Source organism: Festucalex cinctus, chromosome 16, assembly GCF_051991245.1.
Source record: "Festucalex cinctus isolate MCC-2025b chromosome 16, RoL_Fcin_1.0, whole genome shotgun sequence".
NCBI classification, from domain to species: domain Eukaryota; kingdom Metazoa; phylum Chordata; class Actinopteri; order Syngnathiformes; family Syngnathidae; genus Festucalex; species Festucalex cinctus.
In genome coordinates, this window is record NC_135426.1 from 11,644,790 (window position 1) to 11,658,082 (window position 13,293).

General features: G+C 38.9%; 1 protein-coding gene across 4 annotated transcripts in view; it reads right to left on the bottom strand.

Annotated features, from left to right (window-relative positions):
• LOC144003168 (uncharacterized) overlaps positions 1-13,293 on the bottom strand; it is a 199,899-nt gene that overhangs the window by 87,559 nt on the left and 99,047 nt on the right. The gene's annotated exons all lie outside the window — the stretch shown is intronic.

Below are 13,293 nucleotides of genomic sequence, written 5' to 3' on the forward strand. Positions count from 1 at the left end.
ACTGAAATAATTCAGTGACACCATTTTTCTCTAAAAACGGTAACAACTGAGAGTAAACAACCTTCTCCAATATTTTAGAAATAAATGGGAGGTTAGAAATGGGCCTGAAATTAGCACAAATGAGGGGGTCAAGGCCTGTTTTTTTAAGTAGAGGTCGTACGACTGCATGTTTAAAATCACCTGGTACTATACCAGTAAAAAGGCTATAATTAATTATCTCAAGGACATGTGGTCCAAGAGTGTCAAAAACCTCACAAACGAGGAGGGATGGCATCAGTAGGGTAACCTGAGGGCTTCAAATTACTGACTATATTCTTCAATAATAAGAGTGACACTGGCTCAAATTGAACAAAAGTAGATGAATAGTACATAGGAGTAGTTAGATCAAATGAAGGCTCTGGTTGACACAATTTTGTCAGTGAAGAACTTAAGAAATCTTTCACAAAGATCAACGGAGGCATCAAAACCAGCAGAAATAGGAACATTAAGAACACTGTTAATGGTTTTGAACAGAGCCCTGGGATTGTTACAATTGGAAGCAATTATTTCAGAAAAATATTTATGCTTTTCTGATTTCATAGTCTTTTGATATTTTAACAGGCTCTCTTTAAAAATACTAAGAGAAACTTGGAGCCTGTCTTTTTTCCAACGACGCTCAGCTCTCCTGCATTCTCGTTTGGCAGCACGAGTAGTGTCATTTAACCATGGCTCGAGTGCAGATTTGGTGCGCCGGGTTTTCAAAGGAGCAATCATGTCCAGTGTTTGTAAACAAACAGAGTTAAAACCGACAAGCAGCTCGTCGATACTTGAACACGCAAAGCAGTCAAAGTCATCCTCGCAGAAATCCAAAAAAGTAGAGGAGAAAAGAACTGCGGAGGAGGAGTTAAACGTACGACAGAGCTTAGGAGGAGCGCATAGTTCAGCCTTACGCTGAGTAGGAACATTAAATAAAATCGGCGCGTGATCAGAGAAGACAGCTTCACAAATATCCATATTGGAAACACACAAGCCATACGAGAGCACTAATTCCAGTGTGTGTCCAAGTTCATGGGTTGGTCCAGTTACGTGCTGCACAAAACTAAAAGAGTCAATAATATTTAAAAATCTCCTGGAGATTGACTCATCAGGACAACAAATATGAATATTAAAATCCCCAAGAATAAGAAGACGGTCATATTTTGGCAGAATTTCGGCCAAGAAATTTGAATTTGAATTTGAAAGACACATCTTTATATATTCCAGCGACAAAGACGCACAGAGAGCCACTTTTCTCCGACACCACTTTCTGCACTGTCCCTAAAACACGCTGCACAGTTTTGAGGTTTCTTTTGAACAACCAAGACGTTGTTTATTTAAAATAACACATCAATTTGTGCTATATTTAGACAAGTATGTGATCTGCTGATCAAATCATATAGAAGGCTGTGTTTGTGTGTACGTGTCTGCAAGCATACATACACTCTCACAAAGAAAGTAAGTAAACAAATCACCATGCAGGAGACGTCGGCCCTTCCGGGATAAATTGCTTATTAATCCTGCACTTTCATTCGTGCATCATTTACGCCAGCAAATGTGCCAAACACAAGCGCTAGTGCTGCTGTAAATACACAAACAGCTCATATTCTTTCTAGCGCTGCGTCAGAGTAATCGCACATTTCCTCACGCAACCGACTTTAAAGGGACACTTTACTTATTGATCCATTTTTAGCAGCAAAAAGTTGCTACTTTTTCAATAATTAATTTGGTGACGTGATTATTTTTTTATGTACATTTAATAACTTTTAAACCATTGTTAAAATGAATCGAACGCCGGCATGTTTGTTACACGTGACTAAATAACCCGGATGTTTACGTCACTAGTGTGTAAACGCTACACTATGGAAGCACTATGCAACGCAGCCGTGCATCTAGCGTCAAACCCGGAAGGATTAAACCTTATCGCTTCGATCCAACACGACAAAATAACCCTACCGAAGGAAAGTCTGCCTTGGATGTGAAAGTTGTGGCGCCAGATGGTCTTTTCGGGCACAAAATAAACTTTGACGAACGAGTGAATCAGGCGGGGGGTGAGTGGTGCTCGTGCGGGAGCTGCAGGAATGGACAATCCGCTAATGAATGTGTGCTGTCTGGAAATGAAAGAACTCGAGGATCGGTTCCTTGCGGACAATCTCAACTGCATCCTGGAACATCAGACATTCAACATGGCAATACTAAATAGACATTCTCAGGATAGCTTTGGTTGCGATGAAAGATGTGAAGAAGAAAAGTCTTGGAGGAGCAAATATCCAACAGGTAAAGTGACACAGTACGAGCAATGCAAAACGTGTGGAACTGACGAAATATTTCAGGAAAAAGAAAAAATAGTAAAATTAAATGTATCGTCGTTACAGCACCCAACCTCCCCTAGCTGTTTTTTTTTTCTTTTTTGCGTAGCGTCCCACTGCGGTCAGGCCAGCCGCCACTCGAAAAGACGAAGTCAAGCCAGCCGCCCCAACGATTGTTAATACTGTGCATTACGGTAACGTGCCGACGTGCCCCTGCGTTGGCCACCTTCAAATGAATTATGAAATAAAACAGTCCGTGCAGTATAATAACCAATGCCCCCCCACCCCCGAAACATGCCTACCTTTCGCTTTAAATTTGCTTCGCTTCTCCGAGATCTTTCAGTGGCCGTAGTAAGACCTCGATGTGTGCCGACTGTTGTGAGAGTGAAGGCTCCGTGTTGCTAGCAGTTGCGGCTCCTCCATCGGCTTGATTATTTCCCACGTCTGGTTCTTTAAAGATACTCGGTACTGCGTTGGGCTTTAGTATTAGGCGTGTGGCGTACCCCATCTCAAATTGTAACATATATTCGAAGTCCTCATGCCTGAAATGTTCGCTGCGCGCACGCCTGCTTGTCCTTCGGGAGGTTGACAGCACTTAGCAAACAAACCATTGTCTACTCAAGTAGCTTTTTTTTTTTTTTTTTTTTTTTTTGGGGGGGGGGGGGGGGGTCTCGCGGGTTTTTCCTTGCCGACGCCTTGCAAAATTTTGCAATACAGTAAGGCATAACTGACGTTTGTGTCTTCCTCGTTGTTATGTCTGCGTGAACTACTGTTCCCCAAGCGAGTATACACACTAGTGACGTCACCACTCGGGGGCGTTGCAACACGGAAGTACTTCTATGTTGAAAAAAGTTAAATAAATCAATATAGGAGTGTATTCTTCAGCTCTTATGCATGTTTCGTAGCTATACTAACTATTTACTGCCAATCAAGCCATACATGTAAAATTAAAGGAGCCTTCCTTTAATTATTTAGGCTTGTTTGTCTCAACGTTAAAGCTTAGAAGCAATATGCCGTGCGTTTGTGTGAGAATATTTACCTCATTCCAGGATGCTCTAAATCCAGTGAAAAACACTCTCTATATTAGTGCTGTCAAATTTAAAGCGTTAACTAATTAATTAATCACTAAAAAATATCGCATTAATCATGTATTAACGCAGATTAATCGCACTATTAATTTTGACTGCAAATGATCCTTTAGCTTGACGGTGGATGGTTACGTTAAATATAGCACAGGTTGTATTTGAAAAATAAACATAACATGCATTAAAGTGAAGCATTTAATAAATGTTTGCATGTGACATTCAGACTATTTGTTCATGTCAAACTAATTTTTTTCCCCCACTTTAAATTATGCAAGTAATTAACTGATTAGAAAAAGATGAGGATGAGACGTCCTCTTAACATAAAATGCTGAAAAAATTAACACATAAGAGGTGCATTTTAAATTTGGCGGGCAAAATATGTTGATAAAAAGCCTTTTTAATTAAGCGATTAATCGTGATTAATCAAAATTTTAAGATGTGATTGATCTGATTACAAATTTTAATCGTTTGACAGCTCTCTCTCTCTCTAAATATATATATATATATATAGTATAAGTTTCTTGGTTTTGTGCCACTTTCTATCTGTAATTCTTGATGGATATCATATTTTGTCCCTTGTAGCCACTTGTTGAGTCAAGTTGGCATTTTGAACCACATGTTCCAAATTGAGAACAGAATCCACAGACTGAGTGGGGCAGAAATTGACTAAATTCATCAGCTCTTGCTGTAAACAGAACTTTCAAATCTTTCCCTTACCGGAACAACAACAAACGAGATCCTGTGAGCTATTACGTGTGTAGAATTAATAATAAATGACAATATGATGTACGGTTCCCCAGAAATGCTCTGGTTTAACACAGACATTATTATTGTTGTGAAATAAAAGCAATATTTGATCATGAATGTGTTTCTGTGCTGTGAAGCTTCTCAAAGGAAATTACATTCATTTATTCGACTATCACAACATGTTTGGTTCGTCACCTGGCAATCTGCCTTTTGATTTTCCTACGGGTGATGGAATAAATTGAATTGTACGTCTAATAAAATGAAACACGATATAAGGGCAGAAGAAACAATAATACATTATTTAGCATTTCACAGCATTGTGGAGAAAAAAAATAAACTTAGTATGGGAAGACGTAGGAAAGGAAGAATTAAAAATCAGGAGATGCAAAGGTAAGGAGGCCAGAGGACTAGTTGAAAGGGAGAGATATGTGTGATAAGAGAGGAAAGATGAGTGATTAGTATAAAAAAAAAAGTTGAATAAGGTGCAGGAATGTGCGTGAATCCAAGCAGGGCTGAGGGGATATGAAACATCCTCAGGCAATATTCCTCAGCCTCGTCTCTCTCACGGTAGAAAAAGACCAAAACTTCGCCTTTTATGCCACTGCTCTGGAGACAAGCCTTGCGAGTAGGAGAAGCACGAAGAGGATGATGAAGAATACAAATGTTTAACTGAAAAGATGGTCGGGGAGAGGTGTGATGATTTTGATATCGGCAAGGGAGCCAATCAGACGCCGCCGTGAGCAAACTCAACTTGCCGATGTATGTGTACGGGCTCCGTCATACGTGACAGTGTCGCCAAGCTTGCTTGTAAAAATGTTGTCAGTCTTTTCACCCTTTGACAGGGTGGACAACTCTGCATTGCGATAACCTGACCACACTGCCACTGAAGAGTAACATCTTCATCTGCAACACATCTGTCAGTGCTTTGGCTTTAACACTCGACTTTTGCTTCGGCATTGAATAATAAAAATGAAAATGCAAAGAGATTCTTTTGCACCGTAATGCTTGCGGACTTGCAAGATCAGGCAAAATCCACACTGACCCTCCCAATCTGGGTCACCACCTCTTCCAGCGCCTCCCCTTGGGTAGGCGCTATTAAACTATCCACACTAAAACCAGCAGACATTCCAATAGCTTCTTCTCTATTACAATCAATTCCCTAAATAGTTGATCCAAAATTCCATCGTGGCACTTTGAAAACTATTTTGCACATCTCCCTTTGACGGTAGCTTGTAGCTTCAGCTCTTTACATATTTGGAGAACTGTCGCTGATCAATAATACCCTAACATTATGTAAAGACTCTCTGTACTTTTGTGTCACGTCTTTGTTTTGTTGTTTGCCATAGTTGCTTGTTCCTGCAATACTGTACTAGTGTAGCTCATACTACCAGAGAAAAATTCCTTGTGTGTACCTGGCCAAGAAAGATGATTCTGATTATTTTCCTTCGTTTTTAGTAATAAGAACAAGAAGAGAGAATGATAACAAATGGAGACGTCCGTAACAGCACGCTGAGGTTTGTTAATTAAGATTAATTTTTTTTAAAAAAAAATCAATTCCGCCGAACGCTTTCAACTTGAGATGTCTGAGCCGTGACCTTTCTCTAACCTTCCTCCGACTGCTGACTCTTACAGCCACGCAAGTCGCAGTCTTCCCTGGTGCTTTCCCTCAAAAACTTCTTGTCATCTGTCAACCCCCAAAACAACCAGACATTCTCGGCAACGACTTGCACTGACGCATTCTGCAGATTCGTCGACACATCACATCCGTTCACGTAGTCATGTGACCATCCATCTCTTCATATGCCTGTTATGAGACTTGACCCGCATAGCAACGGTAACCAAGGGGGACGAGCAGCCACGGAGCCGAGAAATGGACCCCGTGATTACATTTGTTCAACACGCTTGTTCCTTTCGGTTTTTAACTCTTCAGCATGACTTGTTTGGCATTATTTAGAGATTGTGGATGCTTGAGAGCTACCTGTTGTTTTTACGAAGCAAAGTAGCCTGCAACACAACAGTGTAAGAGAAATACAATTTATTTATTTTTTTTTTTAAATTGCTACAAGTGCTAATTAGGCCTATTTTTCTACAAATGCAGCACATTACACAATTTGTTTACATGCATTGATGTTATCATTCCCAGTGTGATACAAATAATGTACAAGGATCATAGAGTGCCTGCTGTTTGCCAACTCGTGGATATTGTTTTAAAAATATATGTCGCCTGAGAATGTGTGTTTTTTTTTTTTGGTTCAGATGCATGATACATTAAAAGGAAATTTCCATACTTTAGTTTATAAAGTATAAACATTATAGTAGTCATTTTAATAGAGTATTAGGAATTTACTGTAAAAATAATATTTGGTGTCAAGTCAAAGCGTAGACAGTCCCAGTCTATCTTTACTGAGTCTCAACTATTTTTAAAGGAGCACCCACGGGGCTGATGTTTGACGTCATGGCTATTGTAGTGGGTGTGATTAGCTCCAAATAGATATGCTAGCAGAGATGAGGCACTTTCAAGCCAATTAAATGGTGCCATCATAAAAAAATAAAAATACATAAAAAAAATCCAAAAGGGAAAATATTGATCATTCAGCTTTGTAAACATTTAGAGAGAAACATTTAGTAGAAAATATTTGCAGGTTTATTCAGGTATTGTCAATTTAATGCTTTTTCACACTGTTTTTAATGCAACTTAAATCTAATTTAATACCTATGTCATACTGCATATACTGTTTATATATTAGGGCTGTCAATTGATTAAAATGTTTAATCGTAATTAATTGTATGATGCCCATTGTTAACTCAAAATTATTTGTAAATTAACGGTAAGTTCCTGTATATCTATTCTAAATGTACAATCAAATATTTGTTTTTATGTTTTTCATACTTTACAGTAATTTATAGTCAGTAATTCAAGGAGTTGGTTAAGGATTGTGAATGATTGAGTCAGATTTGTGGTGAGGTAATTTTTGCCACTAGGTGGCATTAGTGTTTCATGTTGTATTCATTTGTGTGCATTTATTTTAGCCTAACCTTTAAGATCAAAACACTTCTGTATAATAATTAAACCGATTGTGCTTATTCTTCACATTTTGCTTGTGTTTGTTAAAAAAATACGAGGGAAGAAGACCTTGAAAAAATAATAGCAAATTAAATTGCAATCACGATATTTGTAGGGGGTGGGGGTGGACTTTTGGGAACGTCACAAGTGACTAGTTTCAAAATTGTTCAGCCGTTATTTAAATCTAACTTATTTTGAGAGATAAAATGGAATTCTTCAGGATGATTTTTGGGAGCATATGAAAGGGATAGCGGCCTCTTTTGTAAGTGGCTTTGCACAGAGATGAGAATCAATTTTAATCCTGCAGGTTGGGACTTGGAGTCTGCAAACTGTCTAAGACAATGAAAGTGAACTACATAATTGGGATATGTCTTTGAGGTAGAAAAGTGGGTAGAGTTTATGCAAGAAAAGCTCCAGCGACTAAAAATACTCCACAGTAATCTTCCATTCTCTGCACAATCTTTATCAGAAGCCAAGTTATAGTCTATTGAACGAGACGTTATTCACGATAAGTGCCGTGACTGATGCCGGTGCACGGAACAAGCTCACGGATGTGCTCGGCCTCAGCCGAGGACATATCATTTTCTTTATGTCACTTGTAAAAGAGCCATTTATAACTGTGAAATTCAGTCAATAAATTCCACTGCCCTCCGTGGCCTTTTCTCCCTCGGCGGAACGCATCACAAAATGTCACCATGAAACGCCTTCGGAATATTCCCCAAACTCTGCAATAAACAAGTGCGAACCAAGACATAATTTACACTGTAAACACCTCGGGCCTTCTTCAGAAGGACTCATGGCCACTCTTTCGCCTCTGCCTCAAAATAGTGTTTGATAGCATTAAATTTAACGCAGATTTTTCACGGTGGGCCAATTTTCTGCTTTTGTCCTGGAACAATGCAGGCTCCCCCCCTGACTCCGACTCTATTGGAGTGGTTTTATGGTGAGTTGACTGCACCCTTGACTTGCTTCATGAGCTGTGAAGTCTCCACGGTCAACTTATAAGGTCTAAGGTATAGGCAGGGTTGGAGGGGGAATGCTGAATCAGCTGTCACTGACCCATTTCTCCACTTTGGGCCACTACATAGTAGGCAGTTTTAGATTTCGATCAGCCTCTGTGCCTCAAAAGGATGGCTTAACTCACACGTTACTATGCTACTTTACAGCAGAAACAATTTGAAAATCTGGCAATATTTGCAGCCCATTTCTGTAGTGTATAGTATATCAAAGTGAGGTGTTTTATGTGTCACCAAATCAAACACTAAGCTCATGTAAAACAATGTCGCCTATATAACATGACATGAACATTGAGTTTTTGTGGGGACTGACAAAAATTGAAACTAGTCTTTGAAGGTGAAAACCACAAGAAGTTTTCGCACGTCACCTAAAAATAACCAGCCAAATAATGACAACACATCACGTTTCATATGGGACGCTTCCCTGGCCTGTCATTAAAACAACCTCAAAGCTTGAAGTCGGCTTTCCAAAGTGCATGTAGACAAATATAACGCGCAATCTTGCCGTCATTCTCGAGAGATGACAGTAAGAGAACCATCGGAAGTCACCGGAGACCAAATAGTCTGGGGAAATTAAAAATAGTCTTTCCAGTGTAACACATATTAACACATTTGAATGGGATCTCAACATCCACCCTGAGGGTCCCTTCTTACAATACGACAGCAAATCTCATCTTGAGAAAAGAGCAAAGATTCATGTAGAAACCGTCAATTAACTCATGCCAAGCAGTAAATGTCAAACACATATGACAGTCTTATTTTTATTTTGTGCTTTTTAAAACAAGTCTAAAGCCTGTATCCCATTGAAAGGGAGAATGTTTGCGTCACTCGCTGTTAATTTGACGTTCAGGTTCGTTCAAAGTCTTCATGGTTATTCTAAGCATGTTCCAAAGTTCCTTGAAACAAGAAAAAACAAAAAACAAAACATTAAGACGGTTTAGAGAACGTGACCTTGAACGAACCATGATGTGAAATCCACATCATTTGTTAGTGTTGCAAATGTTCACCCCTCAATGGGATACAGGCTTAAAAGGTGCACGATGCAAGATTAGACTCAGATTTGAGTGTTAAAATAACCAGATTTTTCACCTGCACGTTTTAAGAATTGTATAATGGACAGGAGGCACTACTGTGGCACAATGACTGTTGCCCCTATTTTTCTGCAAAAGGAAAAAATGTTGGAGCGTTCGGGCCGGAAACTTTAACTGTGGCTCTGAACATGACGTCATGCGCGTTCACGCTATTGTCCCTGTTAGCCCTCGCGATTGTTCACGCAACTTCACGGACAGGACAGCTAATTCAAATTGGATTTAAAGAGACCTGCACCCAATACGTCTCAATCCCTTATGGAGACTCCACGGAAGACAAAGAGAAGTAAAAAACTTTAAGACCAGCGTCACGGGAGGACGCGGATAAATATAGGAGCAGCGTTTGTCAGGTGGAGAGAGCTAAGAGCTATCCTGGGGATGAAACGGGACTCACAGCTTGCTGACTTTTTGCTAAAAAGGTAAGACTTCGTAACGAAAATATGATAGGGTCTATTTATGATTAGCAGTGCAGAATAAAACTACCACACGGTCGCTTACTAATGTCTCCACACTTGGGGATATTAGCAACGCAGTGCTATCCTCAATGTCATCGGATTCACAGGATGCACTATTGACGTTTGGGAGGTTGTAAATACGTAAGCTTTTGTCACTCAAAATTAGTTTAACATACAAAGTAACTTGAAGATTAATACGTTTCTTACCTCTGTAGACATTATTAAGCCTATGAAAAAGGCGTTGTGCTCCGTGTTTAGGTTTGTTCGATTAACTTGGAGGTTTGCTCGTGCCCGAAAAGTCGCGCACGCTCCTGGCCGTGTGCGCGTCGCTGGGGTCTATTCCACGTTTCGCCAGAGGGGTCGCAAATGTGCAAAAACTCTGAATCCTGCTTCGTGCCCCTTTAACCACAGCTTGGGAGGTTGCTACAAAATCAAACACAGCCGCACAGCTATGCAGCGCTTCAAAACATTTTTACATAGTCAGTAAAATGGACAATGGTGATTGATTAGAATCAATATTAGTTGGGAATACTCATCAAGTGCCATTGTCGAGACATGTAATGGAGGCTAACTAATTCTACCTTTATGGCCTCAAACGTTACAGCCTTCTTATAATATAATATATGCTGATTGGTTCAAAAAACTGTCTATTAGGGGTGTTAAAAAAAAATCGATTCGGCAATATATCGCGATATTACATCGCACAATTCTCGAATCGATTCAATAGGCGGCCGAATCGATTTTTAAATATCAATTTTTGATGGAAAAATATTCACCAAAACGTCTTAGGGTTCACACCTTCAGCATGGAAGAATGTTTTATGGAACATTAAGCCTTAATATTTTCTTTTAATGCTGTTCAAACATGAAACAGATTACAACCTGTATAAGACTGAAGTTTCAGATAAATATTTTCATACAAATCTTACACTGTACAAGTTTATTGATTAGTATTTACTAGATTTAAATAAAAATAATCGCAACAATCGACTTGTAAATTCATATCGGGATTAATCGGAATGGAATCGAATCGTCATCTATGAATCGTGATACGAATCGAATCGTCAGGTACTAGGCAATTCACACCCCTACTGTCTATTATTGAGGTTGGACCAATGGGCTGCCCCCTCTAAATTGTGGGTCTCTACAAGAACTTACAACCGCAGTTTAGATTTCACTTTAATTATCTTTTGTAAAGGTAGAATAGTTGATGCAATTCTTCTATTATATTGTGTTGGTGGACCCCATAAAAAAAAAAATTATCACAAATAATTACAAATCTAACACAATAAATAATAGACACTTGTATCATTATTAAAGCTGACAATCAACCACACAGTGCTCCTGCAGACTGAATGTCGTCTATTTATAACCTGAACACAACTATGTGGCTGAAAACAAAAAATGTGTCATGCTGTCAGGTCGCCTGTCAGCTCGTTAGCAAAGTCTCCTCACCTCCAGTAGAATAATAAGAGTGACTCAGACAGTTGTTGTTGAAAGTTGCACAATACCGGTAAATTGCTTCGTCATCACACTGTATGAAATAACAGGCAAAGGTCACTCATTAATCTGGAGAAGTTACCATTGAATGACTCTGAACTGTGCCCTGTGGTTTTACATGTGGACATCATATCATAATGCAAAGTGTGGCAAAAAAAATGGTAAAAAAGATGAATGCCAAAAACAGAAACATGCACTGTGACATCCTATCATATTATATGCACATTATGACTTGGATAGACTGCACAAGAAACGAGCCAGCCTCCAGCAGAACTACTTTTGGATCAGAACTCTGCGGACTGACAAATGAGTGATGTCTCTGTCTCGCCGAGAGGCTGCGGCTAACCCTGACCGACCTCCAGGATCATCAGTTTGTAGAACATTGTGTTAGAAAGCCTCCTGGGATCTGAGTGGGGAGCTCTGGAGCTAATAGGTACAGATATCCATTTTCTTGCCTTGCTCGGCCTTCTCCTACATGCTGCAAAAAAATGGCCACTAGTGGAGTGTTCGTCTTGAATGGACTTGGCTCAAACTACTAATGGGGGTCTGTCAAAATATATCATTACTTTAACTTTACTTTTAAATGACAAAACTCATAGATTCTCAATACAGAGTGAATGAGCCGCCCAATATGCATTGTGTATGTTTTTACTAAGTATTACATCCATCGGTACTATTTTTCCTCATTACAAATGCATTACAAAAATGGTTTGTTCATTTTTTTTGTGGAGGCTGTAACAGTTTAATACCAGTTATTCTGTAATCCATCAAACTGGCAAACTTTGTTTTTATTTTTGAAAATATTCACTCATTCTGATTTTCATGCTTGCAGCAGGTTGCAAAAAAAAACTGCAATAGTTAACCGAGGACACAAATTTGGATGGTCTGTTTACTCTTTGGCCCCGAGGACACAACATCTATGATTTCCCAAAACATTTACAAATGAGGACTCATCAGACCGCAGCACACTTCTCCACTTGCCATTAGTCCATCCTAGATTAAATTGGTCCAGAGAAGCCAGCGGTGTTTGTGGGAGTTGTTGATATATGGCTATCACCTTGCATGGTAGATTTTTAACTTACATAGTTGAAAATTGTGTAAATTACTTTTGACGTTTCCAACAAATGTCAAGAAAGTAAGAAAGTAAAACCAAGTATAGTCCATGGTTGTCCATATTCATGCCATTGACTCCTCTAGGTAGAAGTAGAAGTAAAGTGAGTTAAATTTTCTTTAATGCTTTAAATAATTTGTAAACCCAAGAGAAATCAATTCCACATATTTTAACTAAACTTAATAACAATACAGTCAAACCTCTGTTTTCGAACGCTTCTGTTCTCAACCAAATCGGTTTTCAACCAGAAAATTTGCGAATTTTATGCCTCAGAACTCATCCGGAAAAATTCGGCTCTCAACCAAACTGAAAAAAATCCGAGCGTCCTTGAACGCGACTCTCTCGGGAGCCGAGCTAACTCGAATGCCCAGGATGCTTCCTCAGTAGCACATTCGCGTTCAAAGTTCGTTTGGAGCAGACCTGTTCATTGTTATTTACGCAAATCTTTTTTTTTTAAGTTTTGCATCGGGTATTAGCCCCTAATCATGGGTCCAAAGAAAGCAAGTGCAAGTGGTAAAGCTGGTGAAGAAAAGAGGAAATTAGTGCGCAGAACTATTGAATTTAAAAAAAGAAATGTTTGTATTTTTTTTTTGTCATCATTTTAGATGGGATATCTAAATAAAACAGTGTCTATTTATACCCTTTTCTATTTATGGTAAACAGTATACAGTGCAGTTTATGGTGTAAAATAGTTAAAAAAATAAATAAAAATAAAATAAAAAAATAAAAAAACTTGGAATTTTTTTTTTTTAGACTAGGAACGGATTAAAATGATTTACATTTATTATAATGGGGAAAATTGTCTCGGATTTCGAACAAATCGCTTTTAGAACAGCCTTCTGGAACGGATTATTTATGAAAACCGAGGTTTGACTGTGTTCTATTGGTCCCAGCTAACTATGAT